Source organism: Egretta garzetta, unplaced genomic scaffold, assembly GCF_000687185.1.
Source record: "Egretta garzetta isolate BGI_Z169 unplaced genomic scaffold, ASM68718v1 scaffold204, whole genome shotgun sequence".
Lineage (NCBI taxonomy): Eukaryota > Metazoa > Chordata > Aves > Pelecaniformes > Ardeidae > Egretta > Egretta garzetta.
The window spans coordinates 2,812,270-2,826,603 of record NW_009259424.1 but is presented as its reverse complement, the minus strand read 5'-3'; the positions used below and the strand labels follow the sequence as shown (position 1 = coordinate 2,826,603).

The window sequence follows — 14,334 nt, the reverse complement described above, 5'->3', positions numbered from 1 at the left end:
ATGCTGACCTCCTCCAAAGAAGTTTAATTTTAAAATTCTACTGAACATGTTACAAATACCAGCTGGCAATGTGCAACGTATGACAGAGAAAGGGAAAGGCGAAACAGTCAAGACCAAACAACAGGGAAATACTGTCCGAGGGGAGCAGCAGGCTTGCTGGAGCACGTGTGGTGCTTGGTCAGAGAAACAGGTTGGACCCTCGTGGTGGAGGGACACCTGGCCCGTCGAACAAGGTAATGGGCAACAGTGCTCCTATGCTTCCCCTGCAGTTAATTCCCTGACCCATCGGCCACCAGAAGATTGGTCCTGTCATGAAGATGACTTAAAGCAGCCTCAGGCTTTGCCAAGAACAAACCACAAGTGCCTTTACCCTCACAAGATTGTATTCACACCATGCTCAACTCCTTTTCCCCCAGGCCAAAGCCCTGTGCCGATGCATAAGAACATGCATGTCACAGATCTTCGACATTGCCTCGATACGACCACACAGCCTGCTGTCTGTTCTTCCCTGGGACAAGCAAATTCCGAGCGACCTGCTTACTACTACTGTACTCTTTACACCACTTGAGGTACAAAGCTGATGGAGGTGAACAACCAGCTGCACTTCCTAGGCAGGCAATAAAACACCAGAGGCTCTCAACTAGCAGAAGAGCCTTTGCACCCCTAGCCATGACAGCTTAGAGCACTTCTGCTCCCATGCAAGAGGTTATCGGAGCCACGGCAGAGCTTTAAACTTTAAACTAAGTTATGGCCTACCCACCAGAGTAGTGGTGAGACAAAGACGTACACTCCCTCCCTCCACCCAGGTGCGAGCAAGCTCTCCACTGCCGGGGAGGGTGTTGATCAGATCGGTGGCAATACCCTTAGCCACGCAAAGAGATTTGGGAGAGCTCTTCTGCAGCACTGGGAGCTTGGGTTCAGTACATTATGCAACAAGATAATTCCAGTATTTTCTCTTTAACAAAAAATAAAAGGTCTCTGAAATGATGATTTTTGCTTTTGGAAATTATATTAAGACCAGTGCAGAAACTGGTAGCAAAGAAGTGATTCATGAACACCAACAAAGTGATTCACCAGCCCCTCGCTAGGAAGTGATATCATTGCACCACATCTCCATGAGAATGGCAGAAGAGAAGCATTGTTTCGCAGGGCAGGGAAGTGCTGCGTTCTCCAGAAGACAAGCATTAAATCTGCAGGTGTGCATGACAAGCAAGAGCGGGCAAATGGTCAGTGCTCTGGGCACCGAGTTGGGCACCCAGCACGGTGACTATCGGATGCTTGTAAGCACTACCGAAGAATACCAGAACATTTCCCATCTGGTCTGGGATAAATTGCAAGCTCTGGGTATATTTTACAATTACCCCACAGCCCAACCACGTTGTTCTCGCCCAATCCACCACTCCTTGTCCATCCCTCCAGCCACAAACAGTAAAATCCTTTCTTGCTCCCTGCTTAGCAGCCATATAGTGAGTGTGCTCTTGCATTCCCTTACCTCGGTCCCACGCTCTCTCTGGCCCACAAAATTGCCTCTGCTCTTGGTCTTGCCTTAAAAGTATGCCTGCTCCATCCCTTCGCCCTGCCCAACACAACTACCCCGCTGCTCCAGCGCTTCTCAGGTCAAAAGGCACAGGACTGCTGCACCCCAAAGCTCCTCCGATCCCTGTGCTACACCAATTCTCACCTTGCGGCTCACGCTAAGGAGAAGCTGAATGCATGTATGCAGCTGCTGGGGAGGCAGAAAGTGAGGGACATTCAGGTTTCAGCGCTACGCCACATGTTGTCTTCAAGGGTGACATGCTGGGTAAGAGGTTTTTTTCAGTTCTTAAAACTGTACCTCATGCTGGACACAACCATGCTCTCTGCAGTTATTCTGGGAGGTATCAACTTGTCAGCACCTCAAAGCCCTAAGCACGCTGCACCATGCCGTGCCTTGCCATTAATGACCTGCCCCTTGCAAAGCAGGCAGCAGTAGGCTTGCAGCTACATAACTACTAAAGTGACGATGACAAGCTGGCATTGCCTAGATTAAGAGGGTTTTCTCTCTGTTAGGCTTATTCCTTCTCCTCAGCCTGTCCTGTGTACCACGAGGTCAAAGCACTACCCCTCCAGCTCATCCGACAGCGATGCTTCTCCCTCACCTACAAAACTCGCATCCAAAAGCCTACACTTAGAGCACCTACCATCAGCAGCCCTAAGTGTTTGAAAGCTAATAAAGCCAGTGCTGCGCTCCTCCCCAGAATGCTGCCCAGCTTTGCCAGAGATGAAGGACACCTCAAATCCAGGGAACTGCCAGAGAAGAGAGTGGCGAATTTTTGAATCACTCCATTTCTCCAAAGCTCCTTTAAGTCCCTGCAGGAAAACCAGTGGGCCTGCTGCTACGCAGATCTGCTGGCCCACAGCATGCCAGAGGCTGCCGTCAAACCCAGGCTTTCGGAGCAGGCTTCAGGAGCCATCACAGAGCAGCAGGCACATCCGAGCAGCACTGGAGAAGTCACCTGCAAGGGAGAACAAATCCTGTGCCATGCAAAATGAAAACAAGTTGTAAGTATTTATCCAGCTATCTCTCCTAAACCCCCAGGAACTGGCCTTTTAATGGAGGCTGGTGCTGTAGATTCACAGACAGGGCTTAGAGCTGAGCAGCTCTGGGATTTCTGATGTATCCAGCCACGCTTGGCACCAGCCAGAGCAACACAAGGCTCCTCATGCAATCCATCTGCTTCATGGGGTTCACCTCAAAAAGCACGGCAGCCACCCGCCAGCCTTCTAACCCAGCCCTCAGTCACCCCCAGCAGCAGCGGGCAAGCAAAGCTGCTCTCCCAGCTCCAGCAGCGCCCGCAGGCTGGGGCGCAGCGACAGAGAGCTCCTGTCCCAGAGAGCTACATCCGAAAGGACAGTCACAGGGAGGAGGCACGCACGAACGGGGAACAACAAGGCACAAGAGAGACAATGTTCTTGATATGGTTTTGGTGTTTCTGTGTATTAGACAAGACCATAGGGGAATGCAATCAGCAACAGAAAATGGAAATGCCCTTTCCTTTGGCCAAACACACAAAAAAAATCACCGGGCCTGATTTTCCACTGGTCACCAACCAATTTTCACAGTTACTCTTCATATACTTAAATAAGAAGAAAATCTAATTTTCCATTTGGCTTAGAAAAAAAGATACTGCTCTTGGAGTAAACGAGAAGTAACCTGTTAGGAAGCATTTTAGAGAACGTTTCACTTTGGTGAACATATTCCCTCAAGTTATTTCTATGATCTAGACGAGCAGCAACTGTTGTCCTCACCTCTAAAAATTATCAGGTATCGTCACTTACTGAGTCCTGCACTATGGTGTTTCCACCCAAAGAGCCTCCTTGCTGCGCATACGCACCGCTTGGTTAAAGTCATGGAGGCATACCCCAGACAGAGCAGACTGGAAGAGATCACAGATACCCGTTTTATCTCAATTACCCAGAAAAGTGAATGGTTCGGTTCTTCTGTGTAGTATAAAACCTCATGTACCACAGGAACAGAAGCTTAAAGGCCACATAGTACTTTCACTTTGTGTGTGCATCTTCCAGTGATGTCAACTGGATGCGAGCTGCTGATTCTCAGCCGGCACAGTTTTTGCCAGGAAGTATTTTCAGATGTACCCCATCGGCTCTGGGCTCACACTTCTATCCCAACAAAATCCGATGTCTCTCCACACCATCCACACTTGTACTGTCACCTTTACATAATAGAAGGGGGGAAAAGAAAAAAGAGCTTGCATACGTAAAATTTACTTTGTCAAATTCTGGAGGCTCTTTGAAAAGTAAAAGCATTTTTAAATCTTGGCCTCAGGAAAAACATTCTCTGCTTTCAGGAGTTTGAATGGAATGACCACAGTTCCAGGCCTCAGGACGGCTGATAACTTGTGGCGAGATTATCACGGTTTAAGGACTTAACAACAGGAAGATGGCTTAAGCCAACAGGTACCATTCCACCACTGGGCGCCAGAGCAGAGCTCCTGAAGTTCAGCTGGGTCCTGAAGCACAGCTGAGGAGCGACAGTGTGTTAAGCTACAGCAGTGTGATTGCTCGTAATCATCTCTTTTATATTCTAAGAACCAAATTATCCCCATTCTGAGGCATGGGTCAAAATATTGCAAGAAATGCAGGGCACAGAGCAGAAGAAAGGTTATTTTCAACTTGCTAGGCTTCCCACAAAGTTTTCAGATTCTGCACATAGGCTTAACCAATTTTATCATTTTGGTTACATCAGAACATCTTTACATCAAAACCACCAACTTCTTGTTATCAACCCCCCCTTTTTTTTTCAATTCTAGTTACATGCCACCCCCTTGAAGTCAAATAGCTCAGATTCACACATAAAGATGGAGATGAGATAATGGAAATAAAAGATAATGAATCAACTGGGTTTGTACACAGCATAAGCATCTGGAATTACAAAGCAGCCAATGTGCTGCCCCTGCCTTGAGTTCCATTACAGACTGGCCCCTTGGATCCCAGGACTTCAAATCACCTTTGCTCTCTCTGTCACAGGTCAAGTACAGCTCAGCCAAACCAGGAGATCTGTGCCAAACAGTTTGTATTTCCAACAATTAAATATTGAATTCGCCTTTTATAAGTCACTTAGGAATCACGCTTGCACAATTATTTGCATACACAGCCACTTTATTTCAGCCCCAAATACAAAAAGCTATTAACAGTTGGCCAGATTCTGCTCTCATTTGCCTCGGTGCAAAACCACGTCATTTCCACTAAGATCAGTGGAGCTTGAGTTTCGTACCGCACGCGGGAGAGCAGAACTCCTTTTTCACTGAGGCAACTCACATGGCCAACGGAGGTTTCCGTCTGCTGCACTGTCCTTCTAATTCCTCTGCAGTCCCACCGTCTCCCTCGCGGGCCTTTATTTCAAATGGACCTTGTTTCCCAGACAGAGCAGAGCAGGTTACTTATTCCCCTTAATGCTTTGCAAGAAGCACGCCAGCTGAGTAATGCTGAACAGAAGACAAAATTGTTTCTACAGTGTATTTACACACAACAAAATGAACCAACCAAGCAAACAAACTGTACACAACGTGCCCTGTTATTAACTGAAACCAGAAGAAACTCTCTTCAGTACTCCCAGTGCTTATAAATGCATGCTTATGTCCTAAGTAACCTACAGCTTCCAGCAATTACTTAGTCCTCAAAGCTCTGAGCCAAGCTTTCTCCGCAGTTTGTACTCCCTGGGGCTCACAGGAGGTAACAGATCTCCAGCCCTGGTTTTTCAGAGCCCTCTGTGCTGAGGGCAGAATTCCCTCATTCTCCCTGACCGACAGATCACCTGGTTTAACTTCTCCTGGACTCCCTTCATCTGGACTCCCTTCATCTGCTGTACATGCCGCAGCCACAGCCCCGCTCCCAGGCACGGTGCCATTCCCTGGGCAGCACCTGGCCGGAGAGGGACAGGCGGCGAGGTGCCAGGGGACACCGGGAACCGCGGCGCTGGGAAGCAAGCGCTCTGCTGCCAGTCAGGAGGCAGCAACGAGGGCAAGGGCATGCACGGCCACAGTCTGAGTGAACAAAAATCTTAATCCCGCTGTCCCTGCACGCCCACAACAGCTGGGTTCGGAGTTATTGTTCTGCTCTTCTACAGATACAGCGTTTAGAAGTTCGTAACCATTGCTTCATGCTTTTATTTCTTTCTGGTAATGTAATAAAGCAATTCCCAGTTATAAAAAAATGTGACTGCTAGCGACCGTGATGAGGTATGTCCAGAGGTACAGCCCTCGGTACCTAACAGGCAGAGAACCCTCGTTCCTGCCAGCAGGCAGCCTGACCTCGGGCGGGATTCCCAGGCCACCCCATCCAGCAGCATCCCACAGGATTCCCTGCCCTTCCGCAGACACGCTTTTCTGCCACCTTGCGTGACCACATCAGCAGCTGCGTAGCCCGAGAGGCAAACTCCCCCAAACCTTCCCCTTGCATAAAGGGAGAAGTAATTTATTACACAAATAGGAGCACAGCCAGTCGCCCCAGCTTGACTACTGACCCACGACAAAACCACAGAGCTAGCTTTAAGGGCCCTCGTCTGCCACCCTTCCACTGAATACTTTAATGGAGGAGAAAAACTTGACATGCCACAGCGCAGTATTTCTCATGCTAATTCACATGTCTTTTTTTTTTTTCCCCTACTAGAATTCTCAGAAGCAGAAGATTGTCACATTTTTCAAGTGGGAGATGCTAAGAACTGGGTTTCGACTCTCTGGTAAACCTGGAAAACAAGGCAAGGGGCCAGCTCCTTTGCGCGAAGCCCCAGTGACTCAACTGAAGCGTGCGTAGATGAGGTGAGAACCAAGAAGAGAATCGGATAATTCCGCTCCAACGCTGTACAGACAGATTTGTAAACAGAGAAGCTGGCCACTATTTCTGAAGTAGAGTATTACCTTCTCAGTAAAGCAGCAGTATGACTCTATGCATTGAACGCTTTCATTCCCAGACAAAGCTAGGGTAAAAGCACATCCAATTTACAAAATGGCTCTGAACTGCTTGGAAAGGACAGCCGTAAGGCTGCTTGGGCAACCTTGCTTGAACCTCCTTGGATAAGGAATCAACAGCTGGACACTCCAACATACTTTTTCCCTATAATGTAGTACGCTATCAGCTTCAGATCATTCCGTTCTGCCTCAAATACCCATATGCTGACACGGCATGTATATGGTTTACATGTATGTTTTATTCAGCACAAAACGATGAAGAACGCTGCATTTAGTTTTAACACTGTCTATACACACACAAACCTAGATGCCGACAACCTTGAGAATCCAGATGCACGCATGAAAGAAGGTGGGTTTTTTTTAATACTCTCCCAAATATTTCTCACTGTCACTGGAATCCCTTCCGAAGTCCCCCTGGTAGCATCAGTACAAGTCCACAAGGTCACACGAATGAGGCCCCTCACGCCCTCTGCACACCAGGAAGAACTCGCCCCAACGCTCTATAAAAAGGATAAAGCTTTTAGCTGCAACTCAGAAGTCACAAGGACAACAGCCTACCACAGGAAGACAGCAGAAGAGATCAAGGGCATCCCCAGAGACTTTGTTAGGTGAAAAAAAGTAAAGTGCGCAAAGTTACTCAACTGTTTTGCGGATTTACGGTCCTGCTGGCATTCTCTTACAGTGTCACAAATTTAAGTGTACATATAAAAATACAAACACAGTTACAACCCTGCCATGAGTTCCATGCAAACAGCTCTCCGTAAGCAACATCAACTCCTTCTATGTGCAAGGCCTTACCTATACAGGGCTCTCTGCAGGATTAGGACTGTAAACGAGGTACATAAATGCCGGTAAAGTGTGTTTACATAATATGTAAATAGATAAAGAAAAGTACATTCACACCAACCACTGAGGAAAGAAAACAAATCATTTTTCTACTGCTGAAAGTACTGAATCACTTACCATCTGGTTTGGGAGAAAAAAAAGACTCAGTCCAATTCAGCTATGAAGAAAATCCTGTCTAAAAAAAGTAATCACATGCTAGATCCCCCTAAGTTCAATTTCCAATCATTTTAACATGGAGAGTTTTGTTTTTCTGGAGGAAAAAAAAAAAAAATAGTAAGAAGGATGTGTGGCTTGTTAGGCCCTGATCCTGCAAGCTCTAAATACTTAGCTACAGGGAATAGCGGAAGCTATTTTTCAGGAAAAAGCTGAGTCTCTGCATCAGTTTCTGCTGGAATGCATCTTAATTTTCCAAGAAAAATCTGCCACGCTTTTGCTACCATGCTGTGAAATGCAAAAGTAAAATCTAAATACTAAATATCTGAACTAATTTTCCTTTATACCTTGCGAACATTTGGGTTTTTTTCCTCAATCATCTGAAAGTTTACCTATGCCCACTGCAGCCCAGTGCAGAAGCGCTATGGTACTGACAAGTACATTATTCTAACTGAAAAAGAGCATGTGGTTGTGTAAATACTCCGAGTACTAGAGCACAGCCAGCAAAGGTCATGTTTATAGCTCTGTCATTTCCAAACTTGTGACTTTTCACTTTGTCCTCCAACACACCATTAAAATTACTTTCTTCATTTTTAAAGAAACTAAAATTTTTGCATCATCACTTCAATCCACACTTCAAAACCCAGCCTACGCATAGCACTGATTTTCCAAATGCCTTTGTATGTTCCCTTTAACAGTTTTTCATCCCGCAATTGTGTACATCATGGAACCGAACTGCCCCGTTCCCTCCTTGCCTCATTCCCTGCAGGTTCAAATACCAACTCGCCTCTGCGTGCTGCTTCTTTGGAACGTCCCCCTGACCTCATCCACTGACATTTCATCCACACTGGCATCTCTTTCTTCCTTCGCTTCTTCCTCACCATTTTCCCCTACTAACTAATTACCAGCATTTTCTAACTGATGTTTTTCTGCCTTGCAAGTAGTCAAATCCTAGTTGATAACCGCAACTCAAAGAGAGATCAACACCGTTGTGTGGGCAGCCATAGCAGTCCTGTGGGTCCTGGCCTTTTTCTTCTCCTTCCCTCAGTCCACCTCCCTTGTTCAAACACTTGCATAAAACTTCCTTCCTCCTCCGGGAGGCCTCGAGTTACCTACGGGACAAAGAAGGATTTTACTGGATTTGCTGATTAACCTACACACTACAAACACCTGAAAACATTGGAAGAAATTTCCCTGTCCCACTGAACCCCTTACCCACTAAATTTTACCATTTGCCTCTTTTTCTGCTGAACACTAAGTCTTTCCGTGAAAAAACTGTATCTATTATTTATTTAAAATAGAAAAATGTTCCTTGGCTATTCCTTAAAAATTACTTACTCTTCCCTTCTTAAATTTAGCTCTATAGATTAACCCTGTATAGATCTCCACTGCAATTAATTTGATCCCAAATCGTTAAGAAATGAAAAAGCTCTCTCGCTGAAGAGAGATTCTTAAAATAATGTGCTATGTGTATAACCAAAGACAACCAAGTTACTATGGCTTCATGCATTACTGCTTATCACCCATGTGACGACCATAACCCATCCTCACTCATGACTGTGAAAAAGAAAGGCTTAGCTTAAAGATAGTCCACGCTAAAGCATTTGTGGCAGCGAGGGAAGGCTATGAGTGAGCACCAAGCGGGTTACTGTGACTCAGCTGCACAGCAGTAACTCTTTAGGCCACAGAAATCAGATTACTTTAGACCTGACTAGCAAGGTTGCCAAAAAGTTGGTGGTCACTACGTAGCGTAGCACAAGCAGTGGTAGACCCGTACCTCGCTCCCCGCTGAGTAAACTTCCTACTTCCAACTCTCAGACTCCAGCAGAGCAGGATCACACCCTACCCTAGCACAAAAGTGCTTATGTACCGCACCTATCTCAAAGCGGGCAAAGGTAAATACGGCACTGAATCGGTGATAACGGGAGAACAGACTTGCACTGAGAGAGAAACCTAAGGCTCCCCCTGCAAGGGAGCAGCCTTTCTCATCGCTGCCTGACAACGAGGGCTCTGCAGAGCCTTCGGACGCTACGCGGGCCTTTCCCCTGGGTCGTATCAACAAAACCTCCTCTTGCCGTTTGAAAGCCAGCTGCTATGGGGAGGGCTGAAGCCCGAGGGAGCTGCTCCCAAACCAAGGTGACCTTGCAAGCTTTCTCCCACCCTCCGCTCTCCCGCTGAGCGACCAAATGGGGCCCTCGGGATGCTCTGAAAAAGTAACAGGGAGCGCAAAAAAAAAGTCCAAGCGGAGTTCGGCACTGATGTAACCAGAGGCCGGAGGGGCCTTGTGGGTCTGGCAGCCAGTGACGGCGACGGAATTCGAAGGACCTATGGGGAAGTGGTTTTAACAGATTTCAACTTGCCTAACAGCTACTGTCAGCATGTAAATTAGCAGTAACTTCTATCGATAAAATGATAAATGACTTCTATGCATTTTTCTGCTTTTGAACGCACTTATGTAAAATACGTATCAAATAATTTTAATACAATCAGAGATAAAAATATGCAGGGAAGAAATCACAAGTAAAGATGCCACATCTTTGACTGGGTCTTTTCTGCAGTCAGGGAAAAGACTGAAAGTGATGGTCCAAATTATGGTCTTCTGTACATCATGAGATTAACCAGTTTAATCAATGATTCCCATTTGTTTCTAATTACATTCTTTGTAACGTAGTATCCATATGCATTCCCACTGATACTTGATTTTGAAAGTCAGGCCAGTAATAAGAAAGAGTGATAATACAGCTTTTTGTACACTTGCAAATTCAGCTGTGGGTTTCTTTCATCTCAGTAATTATCAAAAAAAACTTTTTCTACCTTCCTGCCTCTATCTGAGCTCCCAGGATTATTGACACTTCACAATATTCTTGAATACATTTTTAAATTTTAGACACAAAGGTCATATTTTTCCCAGATTATATCAGATTACCTTTAGAAAGATACATGAAAAACTTAGAAATGTCAAGTGATAACTCCTTCCACAACCATTGGGGGATTTTCTCCCTCTCTCTCTCTCGTCATGGCTGCATGCAGCCGGCAAAAGCACCGCGCAGCGCCGCAGCTGCGGTAGCCACGAGCGACACCACGCAAGCGGCTCTGGCCAGAGATGCCTTCCTGCAAACTACATGCTGAGAAGGGAGCGCACGAAGGGAGGGCAGTTTCTAACCATGCTGGTAAGACGTCTCACCCCCAGGAATGGTCCTAGACAGTCAGAGAGTTCAGAAGGAATAGGCCACAACTAACTCAGTACCCACCACCAGTCTAACCCGGGCGGCATCAGAGATATCGGCACGGATCTGATTTGCACCCGTGGAAACCAGTGGAGCTAAACTCCGAATGAGGCTCATTACCTCTGCAGATTCATGCACGGGGAGATGCACGCTGCACAGCCCTTCCTGCTCTGAGTCACTCCAGCTCCTGCTCTGGGCTGTTCAGCAGCAAACTGTCAATAAAACTCATTAATGACGTGCTTTATATAGAAATAGTGCATTTAACAGAGAGGCTACAACAAATGAAGAGTGCAGCAAAGGGTGAATTACGTGGTTAATGGAATACAGGATGTGTGTCAGTAAAGAAGTGGTAAGGGTGGGTGGCAGTCTTAATATTACATAGATCTGGTTGAAGTTTGGCATATATATGAACCTAATTCCCCTTTTGATTTCAGTACAGTTATATCTAGCACTCTCCCGTGTTTCTACGGATATATAAATTCTCTGATGAATAATTGATAGCCAACTTTCTTTTACGTAAGCCATTACTGGAGAGCCAGCAAACATTATAGACATGTTGTTTGTCTTCTCTCTTTTTAGTCTTGTTCTCATCTGAATCATGTTTGGCTAGCATTCACATCTATCTTCTTCATTGGTGGTAGCTATAAAAAAACAGTAATAATGTATACCCTGGCAGAACCGGTGGCAAGAAGAGGGCAAAAAAGGATGTTCTTTGACACAGATTTTTATTTTTTGTCTTATGTAAATACACATCTGCAGCCGTTGGCAACATGATAACGGAGGATGGTTTCTGTACTGCCTGTCCAAGTTCTACACCTTGCAAAATATCCTAGCATCGTAACGCAACACTTAATGGCAGCTAACAACTGACCTTCTAAGCAGGCAGCTGGCATTTTCATCCATTCAAGACTGTTGTTTTACCTGATGGTTACAGGCAATCCTAACTTCTCAAACCAAATTAAGAGAATCTGGGAAGCAACCCCTAGAAGAAAGTGAAAATAAGCAAGGGATATTTCACAAACTCGTGGGCAATTGTAATACACAACAAAGAAGCAGCGAGAAGCTGAAAAACTGCCAATCCCACAGGAGAGTTCAGGTAGAAAGGAGAGGAGCCTAGAAGCAGGGGAGAGTTGGGTAGGAGAGAATAGCTGTAATACTTCTCAACACATTCTCTTTCTGTGTGGGGGGTAAAAACCAAACACAGCAGGAGACCAAAACCGTAACCTGAACCTGACCTCCCTCGCACTGGTTGTATCATCAAACCACTGGGCTGAACTTTGGTCATTGCATCACCGACACAAACTAGTCTCAAAGCCCAGCCAAGCAACTACACTGAGATTTTTTTTTTTCTTCACGTGCACTCAAGATGGCAGAGGCCAGCTAAAAATATGGCCTTTCAGCAGAAAAAAAAAACATGTCAATTTAATTGTCAGTTGGCTGGACAGCTTGCTTTTCTTTTGAGGTTGTTTTTTTGGTTTTTTTTTAATATTACTGCACTGAAAAATGTGGGTGTGACATAGCATTTAACTGGAACGTTAAGTGCCAAGGACATATTTTTGTCTGTAACTGTTAGAAATGGAAATCAATACAGTAGTTAAAAACATTGAGACTCCTAAGGCGATCAGTTATGCAAAGTATAAACCTTATTGCCGATGTAACGTGGCACCGGGAATGTTCGCACAAAGATATTCCCAAAATCTTAATAAACATCCTTGTACACGGGACGTGTGACTCATGGTTTACAGAGTGGCAAGCATAAAAGGGTCAAGTAACTCACCTAATATCACCCAGCCAGTCAAGATCAGGCTGAGATCAGGACTCAGGGTCACGGTTTTCCACGCTGATCCTTCTTACAACTGCACGTTACTCCAAGCGCACAATGGCCTACCAATACCGAGCATTTCTGTTTCCACAAAACGGTTTATTTTTGCGCTGCACAGAAAAAGAACCAGCGTGTTCAAAAGTGAATATTCTAACAATCGCTTGCAAGCATAAAATGTAATTGCTGAGGCGGGACACAAATGGATAGCTTAAGCCAGGAGAGAGATGATTTATCGTTATCACTGGTAACAATAACTGCCAAAAAATCCAGTCCATACCTCTGTAATTAAATTGACTGTCCCCACAGAAGGGGACCGAACAGAAGAGCACACTGAACACGGAGCCTTCCAAATCCCCCGCCTTCTGACAAAACGCCAGGTTCCAATCAACGCAGCAGCAGTGAGACTGCCGGTGTCCTCGGCAGTTCACTCCGATACAGAAAGGCTTGCAGGCCATTCTCCACCTTTCAACTCAAGACGTCTGCCCCCTCATCCTAAGCATCCTACCAGGCAGACCTGTTCCTGCCAGATAGAGAAACGCTCACCTGATCTTCACCCTGTGCTCCCAACACTGGCACTGGAGAGAGAAATGACTTAAAACATTGGGGGGTGAACATGAAACGGCTGAAGACTGCAGGGCTTTGTAGCTTCAGGTGGAACTCGAAAGCAGCAGCTCAAATGAACATCCTCCTCTACGAAGAGGAAGCGATAATGCCATGACCTAAATTTGTATTCTGTGCACCAAACTTACTGATAGAGGGAAGGAAATAGGTTTGGGAAGAGAGACTCAAGCCACCAATCTTTGTTTACCATATTGGTATTGCATCCTCTACTGGGCCGTCACATGCCCTCCACACCTGTATTTCTGATTCATGTACAGAGTTTCTGATTCATGTGTAATACCTAAGAATACTATAAGGCCACATATACCTGACTGAAGTTTAATGCATACCTTAGGACTTGAGTTTGCCTTTAATCAAGAAAACACACTGGTTTACCTTGTTTTTTGATTGAAATTTTTTACCTTGGTGGGCTGCAGCCACTGGAGCCCTATTTGAGTGAATACTACCATTCGGCTGTTTTTCAGAATCCTAGCCAGCTGGGCCTAGACCTGCCACCGCCCTTAGGAGCTGAACATCCGCTCAAGTAATTGAACTCAAGGTGTGTATTTCTGTGGATGTTCTGTATGCACAATGAGCCTGTATATTTCTGTGATCAGAGCCTAACTTTGTTTAACTAACCCCATCACTAACAGGCTAATTTCCGACTTCAAACCCACAATATTTTCTAGGCATGATCCGCTATGCGCAGTCACGTACATTGGAAAGCAGTAATAGGATCGTTGCCACAGATAGAGAAACGAAATAAGATGTTGTGTGTAATGCCCTGGCAGAATAAATGCTGTAGGCTTTTTGTACAATCAGCCTGAAACAACCACCAGGCTGGAACCGCGCCAAAGAGATTATCCATCTTTTCCGTCACACGTGGATTCTCCGAGGATCGGCGTCTGGAACTCCATGTGCTCGTTCGATGTTCATCTGTGGTTAAAGATAATGAATTCAGATGCAATCGCACTGGAAAGTGAGGATAAGGAGACACATCAAGGACAGCGCATGCACGACCTCGGGCCAACACTCCAACGGGAGCGGGCGGTGGCAGAAAGTAGGTTGAAATCTGATACGGTTGCCCAAGTGGCTTAGCTGTAACAAGCAATTAGTGGTCAAAAATAAACCGTTTGCGTAGCCCGTTACACGTCCATGACTGTCCTTGCGCTACCGGGCTCGGTTTCGCACGGCCGAGCTACAGCCGGGCAAAAAGTTC

General features: G+C 45.8%; 1 long non-coding RNA gene across 1 annotated transcript; it reads right to left on the bottom strand.

Moving 5' to 3' along the window:
• Window positions 1-3,950: 3,950 nt before the first annotated feature.
• On the bottom strand, window positions 3,951-14,318 carry LOC118452082. The gene is made up of 3 exons (XR_004841741.1): window positions 12,471-14,318; window positions 11,565-11,675; window positions 3,951-8,578 (listed from the first exon to the last, which is right to left on the bottom strand). It is a non-coding gene; the product is annotated as an uncharacterized LOC118452082 (long non-coding RNA).
• Between the last annotated feature and the right edge of the window lie 16 nt (window positions 14,319-14,334).